General features: G+C 38.5%; 2 pseudogenes; both read right to left on the reverse strand.

Moving 5' to 3' along the window:
• Positions 1-6,314: 6,314 nt before the first annotated feature.
• Positions 6,315-6,610, reverse strand: LOC145049867 (auxin-induced protein X15-like; annotated as a pseudogene).
• A 6,613-nt stretch (positions 6,611-13,223) lies between these two features.
• LOC145049869 (auxin-induced protein X15-like) lies at positions 13,224-13,519 on the reverse strand (annotated as a pseudogene).
• Positions 13,520-15,272: the final 1,753 nt, after the last annotated feature.

Genomic DNA, 15,272 nt, shown 5'->3' on the forward strand with positions numbered 1-15,272 from the left:
GAAAAAGAATTAAAAAAGAATATAACTTGTATCACCAGTATATATTCTGAATTAACGTGGGTATGAAAAACAGCAGAAGTGTCATGGTCCCATGTAATATTAAGAGGAATGTGGTAATGACTCCTAGCAAACACGAAATTGTGGCTAAGGGCTTTGGGGTTTTCTTGAAACATATGTGGCCCTATCATTAATAGGTGAATTAGATATTGGATCTGTCTTACAGATTGGAAGACAAAGCCATGTGAGTTTGCCTTTTCTTCCACCATATGTCACCATCCTCAATCAAGATCTCCTTGAATCTCTGTATATAAAAAACCATTCGATATGAATCACACAACCACAACTTCCTCTGAAATCCTTGGCATCTTTTCACCAAGAAGACGTGCATGCTGTGAGAGTATCCGTCCTCAATCAGGCTTTTGAAGTGAACAGAAACTACCATCCTTAAAAATGGCCATCCTTTTTCCTCGGATCATTCAAGCAAAACAAATTCTCAGAAGATCATTATCCAACGGAAGCAGCACAACCAAATCTATGGAAACCCCAAAAGGCTATTTAGCAATTTATGTTGGTGAGCAAGAGAAGAAGCGGTTTGTGGTTCCTGTATGGTTGTTAAGCCAACCTGCATTTCAAGAACTATTAGATCAGGCAGAGCAAGAATTTGGGTATGTTCATCAAATGGGCGGCCTCACAATTCCATGCAGTGAATATACATTCAGTGATATTGCTTCTCAGTTAGGCGCGTTATGACTTCTATACAACATTCTTACAACCAACTAACCACTAGGTTTTTTTTATTATTATTATTTGTAATTAAATCGAGACAATTTTTCCACTCGTATGAAATCAGATCAAGGAGCAATTTTGAGTTCACTATAATTTGTTTGTATGAATGAGAAACTAATTTCACCGCTGATTATTTTGGAAATGTGAATTTTGAGAGTGAAATTGAGGTAACGAAGATAGTTGCTTTTGTTCATGACCTATCATCCAAAATATAATTAATAAACAATATGTAGCACTTGGGTCCATGACCATATGATGGTTATATATCAACCATTAAGTCTCACATGATTTTGTTCTTTAACCAAAGTAAAATAAAAGTTGGCAAAACATTGACGCATTATAAGATGAATTGGGTCCCACTTGAAAACAATTCCATTGCATGAAAAACAAACATAATGGTTAGATATACGAAGAAAGTTATATAGCAATGATTAACTATTATTTTGATTACTTATACGGGCAAGGATAATGTAAATTAAAGCAAATGAATCATGCTGCTAAAGCGATGCAATTTCCTTATCACAATACAAGGGCTATCTTTGTCTTGACCCATGCACAGCTCGCGTTTACATTACGCGTCATGCTCGTTTTGACGAGATGTGTTTTCCCTTTGACAGTGCCGCTCCGCGGGTCTCGTTGGATGATTTGCCTTTACACTCATTTTTGGAAGATACCTCACAACCTATGCCTGTCTCCCGGGCCTGTTCAAAGCCTCCTGCTTTATCTCCTTGTCAACCGCGTCCCTTCTCCTGTGGCGTCTGTGCTGACCCCCGCCCTTGCCCCGCTCCGGTGGCCACTCCTGCAACCGACACTCCGGTTGCTGAACCTGATGACCCTATACCCTCCGATTCCAACGCCTCATCCGAGCCCCTTGGCTCGGCCGCTGGATCGGATAGTGATGATGATCCACCCGCATCACCGAACCCCGCACCTAGTGTTTCGATCCCTACGCCCCTTGATCCATCTCCCGCCGGTCACCCCATGATTACTAGGGCAAAAGCAGGGATATTTAAGCCTCGTCATCAGGCTGATTTGGCACATACATCGGACCACAGGTTGTACTCTGCATTGTTTGCCTCGACTGATCCATCTACTCATCATGATGCTCTTCGAGATCCTAAGTGGGTGGCCGCCATGCGCTCCGAAATGCATGCTCTTTCTCGTAATGCCACTTGGTCTTTGGTTCCACGTCCCCCCAACACTAATGTTGTTGGGTGTCGGTGGCTATTTCGCACCAAGTACCTTGCTGATGGCTCTATTGATCGACACAAAGCTCGGCTTGTTGCTCAGGGATTCAGTCAGGTTCCCGGGCTGGATTGTTCTCATACATTTAGCCCGGTGGTGAAAGCGGCCACCATTCGCGTCGTCTTGACTCTTGCGGTTATTAATCAATGGAAGCTACATCAGTTAGATGTCAATAATGCTTTCCTACATGGCAATCTTACAGACATTGTTTATATGAAGCAACCGCCTGGTTTTATTGATCCTCGCTACCCCGACCACGTTTGCAAACTCCATAAGGCCATCTATGGTCTCAAACAGGCCCCTCGGGCGTGGTTTCATCGGCTAAGTTATTTTCTTGTGACGAATGGATTTGTTTGTGGTCGCGCTGATCCCTCATTGTTTATTTTCAAACGGGGTGCCTGTGTCATGTACCTGCTTGTTTACGTTGATGATCTCATTCTCACTGGCTCCGATTCATCGCTCATACGTTCGTTTATTCACAAGCTCCACGCAGAATTCAAGATCAAGGATTTGGGGCAACTCAACTACTTCCTCGGTCTTGAGGCCAAGCATCTCCCCTCTGGGCTTTTTCTCAGTCAATCCAAATATGCTCACTCCATTGTTGACCGTGCTGGACTTCTTGATTCCAAGCCGGTTTCAACGCCCCTTGCGGCCAACACCTCATTTGTTGCTTCTGGAGCGCTATATGCGGATCCTACTCATTACCGGTCTCTTGTTGGGGCGCTTCAATATTTGACCATCACTCGACCGGATATCTCATATGCAGTTAATCAAGTCAGTCAGTTCTTGCAAGCTCCAACGGTTCTTCACTACCAGGCCGTCAAACGTCTTATTCGATACGTCAAAGGCACTCTGTCCTTTGGACTCACGTTTTCCAGGCCCAAGCTCACAAACCTGGTGAGGTATTCTGATGCTGATTGGGCCTCGACACTCGTCGATCCACGTATGGGTACTCGATCTTCCTGGGGGGTAATCTTGTGTCCTGGAGCGCCAAAAAAGCAACCGACGGTCTCTCGCTCCAGCTGTGAGTCTGAATATCGAGCCATGGCCAACACTGCTGCTGAACTAATTTGGATCACTCATTTGCTACGTGAGCTTCATGCCATGCTAACTGGTCGTCCAACCATTCTGTGTGATAATCAGAGTGCTCCGTTTCTCACTCAGAACCCAGTTTCTCATAAGCGCGCCAAGCATATTGATCTGGATTATCATTTTGTTCGCGAACTCGTTACATCGGGAAAACTCCTCACCATGTTTGTGCCGACCAAGCTTCAGGTTGCGGACATCTTCACGAAGAGTCTCCCTCGACACAAATTCGAGCAATTTCGCCACATGCTCCGTCTCGGACCTCCACCAGTTTCGCTTGAGGGGGGATATTAGACTTATGTAAAACTTTGTGAAAACTATATAAGTATTTATTAAGTTAAGGGGTTGTAAATGTAATTCTTTCCTATATATATTGAGTTACTGGTGTCATTGTGGGCATCGAGTTTTCACATTGACTCACATACAACATTAACTGAGAACCATAGAACATCTGAAGAAGTATTATGTTTAATCATGATTATGCATTTTGAATACAGGACTATGAAAAAAAAACATTGATATTTGATTTTGGTTCTTCATTTATGTGTAAGCATATGTTGTTACTAGCTTAGCCAACAAACTCCTCCAATTTGAATAAAGTTTAGGAAAGCTCAAATCTGTCCCATTCAAGATATTAAAGTTTTTTTTTTCCATGCAATCATGTTTCTATGCTTATCACAAATCCAAAATCATGAGTCCAAATCCAAATTCAAAATTTATTTCAATAATTTTGAAAGTTCAACTTACTACAGTTTGGTTATTAGCTCAACAATCTGTCAAATTGAAGGACAATAGGAATTTTGGGTTACCGAATGTGAGAAAAATCATGAACCCCTTATGTGATTTATGTGCTCCGATTCTTCTTCTCCTTTTTCTGGTTCGGTTCACACTTAGCAGAAAACAAAGAGATCTTGAAGGTCTCCCCATCTTTCCAGATTTTAGACATAACCACGTACATACAAGGAATCCAACGTTTTCTTTTCTTTTCTTAACATTCAATCGACGCTCACAAGAAAAGGAAATAAGGTGCTCCCCAGTTCCAACTTTTGATCCCATCATTTAACCTATGTTTACATTAAGCCCTTTATCTTGTATTTATTTTCAAAATGACCCAAAAACAATAAGTAACATATATTTCCCTATATTTTTAAAATAGAAATATTTCAAAATACCCTTCTACATTATCACCTTATTATTCAACATACATATCATTTTAAATTAATGAACAATTAATTTACTTCATTTTTCAATTAGTTTCCATTTAATAAACTTCGAGTCACTAATTTTTAGTTTTGCCCAACAATACGCCTTAAAATTCTTATATACTTGATTGCGTGTTGTATGATATAAAATTTGGGATGTTGCCCGGTGTCTTCAAAAATACCACCCGTCCGCGACCTTAGTTAGTGTAAGCTTTGGCATTCACTCCATGTTAGTGTAAGCTATGGCATTCACTCCATGTTCACAGACATAATTCGTAGAAGCTAGGTCTTGAAGTGTATTATAAAATTTGGGATGTTACCCGATCTCTTCAACAATACCACGCATCAACAACCTAAGCTTGTGAAAGCCTACGACCATTGCTCCATAATGAAAGACATATATCGTAGAAGCTAGGTCATCAAGCCCAACAATCATCACATTTTGATGTTGCAAACAAGATGTTGCGACGACAATACGGGGATGCAATTCATGCTTCAGACGAAAAATATCTCTATATAAACGAATACTGTGCTGAACACATGATGCCTGGAAATAGTCGAGCAACTGATAAAATCTAGGGAAATCTAGCACATGGTTTAGAAACTAATATAAAAAAGCCAATCCAAATCCATTTCAATAGAAGCCAAATGATTAGAAAGTTGCTTCTTCTCGACATAATGAAACTTGACTATGTTAATCATCTAAAACTACATCAGTAAAGTGTTCCTCCTTGATGACATATTAAAGCTCGAATTCTCGAATCCCATCCATGATATCCTCATTAGAAAACCTCACAAGATCCTGAGCCCATTCAACTTCCACGCTTGCTAATTGGAACCCCTCTATGGACTCCTTCAAATTATCCACGTATACTGCTACGACGAAATCGATGAGTAATATACCCCTCCAACAGAGAAACACACTCTACTTTGTTGCTTGCCTCTACAAACACGAATACGAAAAAGAACCACACAAATATAGTTAACAAAAATGTGTTTTACAAATGAGCAAACCTACCACTAGTAGATAGAAAGGTATCACCTACAGATAAGGGTAAGGACAGTGCGGTTCAGTGCAATTATGGACCTATCCAAATCGCAAACCGCAACAACAATTATTTCATTTTTTGAACCGAATATTGTGGTTATGTGGTTTTTTTTAATGCAGTTTGTAGTTTGGTATTTGACTATCTGGATTTGGTGCATTTTTCTTTATGTTATTTTTTTTGTGTTGTTTTTTGCCATGTGGATTTGGTTCTTTAAATATGCGGTTTTAAGAATTTAAAGCTGTTTGTAATTAACAACATAAAAACTTCAAATTTCAATAACTTACTTAAAACACTATCAGACTAATACGTAAACAAGCAAAATCATTACATACTCAAAAATTAAAAATTCCTTAAATATTAGAGAATAGAAACAAAGACATAAGATGTTAGGTATGAAGTAGCAAATATTTCAATCTCTTTTTGTTGAGCATCATTAGATGATCTTTTACCCTCTCACAGTGTATCTACATAGCTTTTCTTTTTATTTTTTATTTTTTTATTTTTTTATAATGTTAATATCAGAGAATGTATGTGTGAAATTAAGTCCAAAAATATCGACAATTTTCTTAATTGTATAAAATAGGACCAAGGAACAATTTTTATTTCACTGTAAGTTGTTCAATGTAAAAGTGATAAACAAATTTTATTGTCGACTGTTTTAGAAATTTGAATTATTTTGGGAGTGTAATGGAGATTATTGTATTTAACGTTATATCTTGGCCTTTTTTATAAAACTGCATCAAGCAAACATAGTTAACAAAGATGGTAGCTCTATCTCCTATAAGTACAAGCTTATATGGTCAAATAATATACATGGTATTCCAAACAAGTCAAAATTCTCATTTTATACAATCGGTACAAGTGACTCGGTCTCGCATGTTGCAAAACGGTCTGGGATCCGTGGTTTAAAAAAATGTGTTAACAAATAGAATGATGTAACATGACTTCAAAATGCTCCCAGGCAACTTGCAAGATCAATGAATTTCTGCTCACTACATGGAATTGTTAGGCCGCCCATTGGATGGTCATATCCAAACTCTTCCCCTGTCTACGAAATAAGTCCTGAAATGAATAGTGGCTTAACAATGACACTGGAATCACAAAACGCTTCTGTTCTTGCTCTCCAACATAAACTGCAAAATACCCTTTTGGTAGATCCACTGCTGTTGTGAGGATCCCATTTAGCAATGACCGTTGGAGTATTTGTCTAGCTTGAAAGATCCGACGTATTCGAATAACCATTTTTCTGAAGGGTTATCACAGAGGAACAAAACAATTTAAGAATATTCCGAGAGATTTTCACGACGAGTTTGAGAGGAAATTATGCCGGTGCTTTGCCAATCATATTCTATATATAAAGGTTTATTCCAGAATGAAATGTAAAATAATTAACAAAAAGGAATTTAAATGTCAGATGGGGATATTGCAACAGGAAGTCAAGATCATGTGCTGTGTCTTTTAACTTTTATAGATTATGATCTTGAATAGCACAACCACAAAGTCACAGGCAAAAATATGTATTAATCATGTACTTGTGTATAGAAAAAGAATTAAAAAAGAATATAACTTGTATCACCAGTATATATTCTGAATTAACGTGGGTATGAAAAACAGCAGAAGTGTCATGGTCCCATGTAATATTAAGAGGAATGTGGTAATGACTCCTAGCAAACACGAAATTGTGGCTAAGGGCTTTGGGGTTTTCTTGAAACATATGTGGCCCTATCATTAATAGGTGAATTAGATATTGGATCTGTCTTACAGATTGGAAGACAAAGCCATGTGAGTTTGCCTTTTCTTCCACCATATGTCACCATCCTCAATCAAGATCTCCTTGAATCTCTGTATATAAAAAACCATTCGATATGAATCACACAACCACAACTTCCTCTGAAATCCTTGGCATCTTTTCACCAAGAAGACGTGCATGCTGTGAGAGTATCCGTCCTCAATCAGGCTTTTGAAGTGAACAGAAACTACCATCCTTAAAAATGGCCATCCTTTTTCCTCGGATCATTCAAGCAAAACAAATTCTCAGAAGATCATTATCCAACGGAAGCAGCACAACCAAATCTATGGAAACCCCAAAAGGCTATTTAGCAATTTATGTTGGTGAGCAAGAGAAGAAGCGGTTTGTGGTTCCTGTATGGTTGTTAAGCCAACCTGCATTTCAAGAACTATTAGATCAGGCAGAGCAAGAATTTGGGTATGTTCATCAAATGGGCGGCCTCACAATTCCATGCAGTGAATATACATTCAGTGATATTGCTTCTCAGTTAGGCGCGTTATGACTTCTATACAACATTCTTACAACCAACTAACCACTAGGTTTTTTTTATTATTATTATTTGTAATTAAATCGAGACAATTTTTCCACTCGTATGAAATCAGATCAAGGAGCAATTTTGAGTTCACTATAATTTGTTTGTATGAATGAGAAACTAATTTCACCGCTGATTATTTTGGAAATGTGAATTTTGAGAGTGAAATTGAGGTAACGAAGATAGTTGCTTTTGTTCATGACCTATCATCCAAAATATAATTAATAAACAATATGTAGCACTTGGGTCCATGACCATATGATGGTTATATATCAACCATTAAGTCTCACATGATTTTGTTCTTTAACCAAAGTAAAATAAAAGTTGGCAAAACATTGACGCATTATAAGATGAATTGGGTCCCACTTGAAAACAATTCCATTGCATGAAAAACAAACATAATGGTTAGATATACGAAGAAAGTTATATAGCAATGATTAACTATTATTTTGATTACTTATACGGGCAAGGATAATGTAAATTAAAGCAAATGAATCATGCTGCTAAAGCGATGCAATTTCCTTATCACAATACAAGGGCTATCTTTGTCTTGACCCATGCACAGCTCGCGTTTACATTACGCGTCATGCTCGTTTTGACGAGATGTGTTTTCCCTTTGACAGTGCCGCTCCGCGGGTCTCGTTGGATGATTTGCCTTTACACTCATTTTTGGAAGATACCTCACAACCTATGCCTGTCTCCCGGGCCTGTTCAAAGCCTCCTGCTTTATCTCCTTGTCAACCGCGTCCCTTCTCCTGTGGCGTCTGTGCTGACCCCCGCCCTTGCCCCGCTCCGGTGGCCACTCCTGCAACCGACACTCCGGTTGCTGAACCTGATGACCCTATACCCTCCGATTCCAACGCCTCATCCGAGCCCCTTGGCTCGGCCGCTGGATCGGATAGTGATGATGATCCACCCGCATCACCGAACCCCGCACCTAGTGTTTCGATCCCTACGCCCCTTGATCCATCTCCCGCCGGTCACCCCATGATTACTAGGGCAAAAGCAGGGATATTTAAGCCTCGTCATCAGGCTGATTTGGCACATACATCGGACCACAGGTTGTACTCTGCATTGTTTGCCTCGACTGATCCATCTACTCATCATGATGCTCTTCGAGATCCTAAGTGGGTGGCCGCCATGCGCTTCGAAATGCATGCTCTTTCTCGTAATGCCACTTGGTCTTTGGTTCCACGTCCCCCCAACACTAATGTTGTTGGGTGTCGGTGGCTATTTCGCACCAAGTACCTTGCTGATGGCTCTATTGATCGACACAAAGATCGGCTTGTTGCTCAGGGATTCAGTCAGGTTCCCGGGCTGGATTGTTCTCATACATTTAGCCCGGTGGTGAAAGCGGCCACCATTCGCGTCGTCTTGACTCTTGCGGTTATTAATCAATGGAAGCTACATCAGTTAGATGTCAATAATGCTTTCCTACATGGCAATCTTACAGACATTGTTTATATGAAGCAACCGCCTGGTTTTATTGATCCTCGCTACCCCGACCACGTTTGCAAACTCCATAAGGCCATCTATGGTCTCAAACAGGCCCCTCGGGCGTGGTTTCATCGGCTAAGTTATTTTCTTGTGACGAATGGATTTGTTTGTGGTCGCGCTGATCCCTCATTGTTTATTTTCAAACGGGGTGCCTGTGTCATGTACCTGCTTGTTTACGTTGATGATCTCATTCTCACTGGCTCCGATTCATCGCTCATACGTTCGTTTATTCACAAGCTCCACGCAGAATTCAAGATCAAGGATTTGGGGCAACTCAACTACTTCCTCGGTCTTGAGGCCAAGCATCTCCCCTCTGGGCTTTTTCTCAGTCAATCCAAATATGCTCACTCCATTGTTGACCGTGCTGGACTTCTTGATTCCAAGCCGGTTTCAACGCCCCTTGCGGCCAACACCTCATTTGTTGCTTCTGGAGCGCTATATGCGGATCCTACTCATTACCGGTCTCTTGTTGGGGCGCTTCAATATTTGACCATCACTCGACCGGATATCTCATATGCAGTTAATCAAGTCAGTCAGTTCTTGCAAGCTCCAACGGTTCTTCACTACCAGGCCGTCAAACGTCTTATTCGATACGTCAAAGGCACTCTGTCCTTTGGACTCACGTTTTCCAGGCCCAAGCTCACAAACCTGGTGAGGTATTCTGATGCTGATTGGGCCTCGACACTCGTCGATCCACGTATGGGTACTCGATCTTCCTGGGGGGTAATCTTGTGTCCTGGAGCGCCAAAAAAGCAACCGACGGTCTCTCGCTCCAGCTGTGAGTCTGAATATCGAGCCATGGCCAACACTGCTGCTGAACTAATTTGGATCACTCATTTGCTACGTGAGCTTCATGCCATGCTAACTGGTCGTCCAACCATTCTGTGTGATAATCAGAGTGCTCCGTTTCTCACTCAGAACCCAGTTTCTCATAAGCGCGCCAAGCATATTGATCTGGATTATCATTTTGTTCGCGAACTCGTTACATCGGGAAAACTCCTCACCATGTTTGTGCCGACCAAGCTTCAGGTTGCGGACATCTTCACGAAGAGTCTCCCTCGACACAAATTCGAGCAATTTCGCCACATGCTCCGTCTCGGACCTCCACCAGTTTCGCTTGAGGGGGGATATTAGACTTATGTAAAACTTTGTGAAAACTATATAAGTATTTATTAAGTTAAGGGGTTGTAAATGTAATTCTTTCCTATATATATTGAGTTACTGGTGTCATTGTGGGCATCGAGTTTTCACATTGACTCACATACAACATTAACTGAGAACCATAGAACATCTGAAGAAGTATTATGTTTAATCATGATTATGCATTTTGAATACAGGACTATGAAAAAAAAACATTGATATTTGATTTTGGTTCTTCATTTATGTGTAAGCATATGTTGTTACTAGCTTAGCCAACAAACTCCTCCAATTTGAATAAAGTTTAGGAAAGCTCAAATCTGTCCCATTCAAGATATTAAAGTTTTTTTTTTCCATGCAATCATGTTTCTATGCTTATCACAAATCCAAAATCATGAGTCCAAATCCAAATTCAAAATTTATTTCAATAATTTTGAAAGTTCAACTTACTACAGTTTGGTTATTAGCTCAACAATCTGTCAAATTGAAGGACAATAGGAATTTTGGGTTACCGAATGTGAGAAAAATCATGAACCCCTTATGTGATTTATGTGCTCCGATTCTTCTTCTCCTTTTTCTGGTTCGGTTCACACTTAGCAGAAAACAAAGAGATCTTGAAGGTCTCCCCATCTTTCCAGATTTTAGACATAACCACGTACATACAAGGAATCCAACGTTTTCTTTTCTTTTCTTAACATTCAATCGACGCTCACAAGAAAAGGAAATAAGGTGCTCCCCAGTTCCAACTTTTGATCCCATCATTTAACCTATGTTTACATTAAGCCCTTTATCTTGTATTTATTTTCAAAATGACCCAAAAACAATAAGTAACATATATTTCCCTATATTTTTAAAATAGAAATATTTCAAAATACCCTTCTACATTATCACCTTATTATTCAACATACATATCATTTTAAATTAATGAACAATTAATTTACTTCATTTTTCAATTAGTTTCCATTTAATAAACTTCGAGTCACTAATTTTTAGTTTTGCCCAACAATACGCCTTAAAATTCTTATATACTTGATTGCGTGTTGTATGATATAAAATTTGGGATGTTGCCCGGTGTCTTCAAAAATACCACCCGTCCGCGACCTTAGTTAGTGTAAGCTTTGGCATTCACTCCATGTTAGTGTAAGCTATGGCATTCACTCCATGTTCACAGACATAATTCGTAGAAGCTAGGTCTTGAAGTGTATTATAAAATTTGGGATGTTACCCGATCTCTTCAACAATACCACGCATCAACAACCTAAGCTTGTGAAAGCCTACGACCATTGCTCCATAATGAAAGACATATATCGTAGAAGCTAGGTCATCAAGCCCAACAATCATCACATTTTGATGTTGCAAACAAGATGTTGCGACGACAATACGGGGATGCAATTCATGCTTCAGACGAAAAATATCTCTATATAAACGAATACTGTGCTGAACACATGATGCCTGGAAATAGTCGAGCAACTGATAAAATCTAGGGAAATCTAGCACATGGTTTAGAAACTAATATAAAAAAGCCAATCCAAATCCATTTCAATAGAAGCCAAATGATTAGAAAGTTGCTTCTTCTCGACATAATGAAACTTGACTATGTTAATCATCTAAAACTACATCAGTAAAGTGTTCCTCCTTGATGACATATTAAAGCTCGAATTCTCGAATCCCATCCATGATATCCTCATTAGAAAACCTCACAAGATCCTGAGCCCATTCAACTTCCACGCTTGCTAATTGGAACCCCTCTATGGACTCCTTCAAATTATCCACGTATACTGCTACGACGAAATCGATGAGTAATATACCCCTCCAACAGAGAAACACACTCTACTTTGTTGCTTGCCTCTACAAACACGAATACGAAAAAGAACCACACAAATATAGTTAACAAAAATGTGTTTTACAAATGAGCAAACCTACCACTAGTAGATAGAAAGGTATCACCTACAGATAAGGGTAAGGACAGTGCGGTTCAGTGCAATTATGGACCTATCCAAATCGCAAACCGCAACAACAATTATTTCATTTTTTGAACCGAATATTGTGGTTATGTGGTTTTTTTTAATGCAGTTTGTAGTTTGGTATTTGACTATCTGGATTTGGTGCATTTTTCTTTATGTTATTTTTTTTGTGTTGTTTTTTGCCATGTGGATTTGGTTCTTTAAATATGCGGTTTTAAGAATTTAAAGCTGTTTGTAATTAACAACATAAAAACTTCAAATTTCAATAACTTACTTAAAACACTATCAGACTAATACGTAAACAAGCAAAATCATTACATACTCAAAAATTAAAAATTCCTTAAATATTAGAGAATAGAAACAAAGACATAAGATGTTAGGTATGAAGTAGCAAATATTTCAATCTCTTTTTGTTGAGCATCATTAGATGATCTTTTACCCTCTCACAGTGTATCTACATAGCTTTTCTTTTTATTTTTTATTTTTTTATTTTTTTATAATGTTAATATCAGAGAATGTATGTGTGAAATTAAGTCCAAAAATATCGACAATTTTCTTAATTGTATAAAATAGGACCAAGGAACAATTTTTATTTCACTGTAAGTTGTTCAATGTAAAAGTGATAAACAAATTTTATTGTCGACTGTTTTAGAAATTTGAATTATTTTGGGAGTGTAATGGAGATTATTGTATTTAACGTTATATCTTGGCCTTTTTTATAAAACTGCATCAAGCAAACATAGTTAACAAAGATGGTAGCTCTATCTCCTATAAGTACAAGCTTATATGGTCAAATAATATACATGGTATTCCAAACAAGTCAAAATTCTCATTTTATACAATCGGTACAAGTGACTCGGTCTCGCATGTTGCAAAACGGTCTGGGATCCGTGGTTTAAAAAAATGTGTTAACAAATAGAATGATGTAACATGACTTCAAAATGCTCCCAGGCAACTTGCAAGATCAATGAATTTCTGCTCACTACATGGAATTGTTAGGCCGCCCATTGGATGGTCATATCCAAACTCTTCCCCTGTCTACGAAATAAGTCCTGAAATGAATAGTGGCTTAACAATGACACTGGAATCACAAAACGCTTCTGTTCTTGCTCTCCAACATAAACTGCAAAATACCCTTTTGGTAGATCCACTGCTGTTGTGAGGATCCCATTTAGCAATGACCGTTGGAGTATTTGTCTAGCTTGAAAGATCCGACGTATTCGAATAACCATTTTTCTGAAGGGTTATCACAGAGGAACAAAACAATTTAAGAATATTCCGAGAGATTTTCACGACGAGTTTGAGAGGAAATTATGCCGGTGCTTTGCCAATCATATTCTATATATAAAGGTTTATTCCAGAATGAAATGTAAAATAATTAACAAAAAGGAATTTAAATGTCAGATGGGGATATTGCAACAGGAAGTCAAGATCATGTGCTGTGTCTTTTAACTTTTATAGATTATGATCTTGAATAGCACAACCACAAAGTCACAGGCAAAAATATGTATTAATCATGTACTTGTGTATAGAAAAAGAATTAAAAAAGAATATAACTTGTATCACCAGTATATATTCTGAATTAACGTGGGTATGAAAAACAGCAGAAGTGTCATGGTCCCATGTAATATTAAGAGGAATGTGGTAATGACTCCTAGCAAACACGAAATTGTGGCTAAGGGCTTTGGGGTTTTCTTGAAACATATGTGGCCCTATCATTAATAGGTGAATTAGATATTGGATCTGTCTTACAGATTGGAAGACAAAGCCATGTGAGTTTGCCTTTTCTTCCACCATATGTCACCATCCTCAATCAAGATCTCCTTGAATCTCTGTATATAAAAAACCATTCGATATGAATCACACAACCACAACTTCCTCTGAAATCCTTGGCATCTTTTCACCAAGAAGACGTGCATGCTGTGAGAGTATCCGTCCTCAATCAGGCTTTTGAAGTGAACAGAAACTACCATCCTTAAAAATGGCCATCCTTTTTCCTCGGATCATTCAAGCAAAACAAATTCTCAGAAGATCATTATCCAACGGAAGCAGCACAACCAAATCTATGGAAACCCCAAAAGGCTATTTAGCAATTTATGTTGGTGAGCAAGAGAAGAAGCGGTTTGTGGTTCCTGTATGGTTGTTAAGCCAACCTGCATTTCAAGAACTATTAGATCAGGCAGAGCAAGAATTTGGGTATGTTCATCAAATGGGCGGCCTCACAATTCCATGCAGTGAATATACATTCAGTGATATTGCTTCTCAGTTAGGCGCGTTATGACTTCTATACAACATTCTTACAACCAACTAACCACTAGGTTTTTTTTATTATTATTATTTGTAATTAAATCGAGACAATTTTTCCACTCGTATGAAATCAGATCAAGGAGCAATTTTGAGTTCACTATAATTTGTTTGTATGAATGAGAAACTAATTTCACCGCTGATTATTTTGGAAATGTGAATTTTGAGAGTGAAATTGAGGTAACGAAGATAGTTGCTTTTGTTCATGACCTATCATCCAAAATATAATTAATAAACAATATGTAGCACTTGGGTCCATGACCATATGATGGTTATATATCAACCATTAAGTCTCACATGATTTTGTTCTTTAACCAAAGTAAAATAAAAGTTGGCAAAACATTGACGCATTATAAGATGAATTGGGTCCCACTTGAAAACAATTCCATTGCATGAAAAACAAACATAATGGTTAGATATACGAAGAAAGTTATATAGCAATGATTAACTATTATTTTGATTACTTATACGGGCAAGGATAATGTAAATTAAAGCAAATGAATCATGCTGCTAAAGCGATGCAATTTCCTTATCACAATACAAGGGCTATCTTTGTCTTGACCCATGCACAGCTCGCGTTTACATTACGCGTCATGCTCGTTTTGACGAGATGTGTTTTCCCTTTGACAGTGCCGCTCCGCGGGTCTCGTTGGATGATTTGCCTTTACACTCATTTTTGGA

The sequence above is a fragment of the Lactuca serriola genome, chromosome 5 (assembly GCF_051521515.1).
Source record: "Lactuca serriola cultivar US96UC23 chromosome 5, Lser_US96UC23_V15, whole genome shotgun sequence".
NCBI lineage: Eukaryota > Viridiplantae > Streptophyta > Magnoliopsida > Asterales > Asteraceae > Lactuca > Lactuca serriola.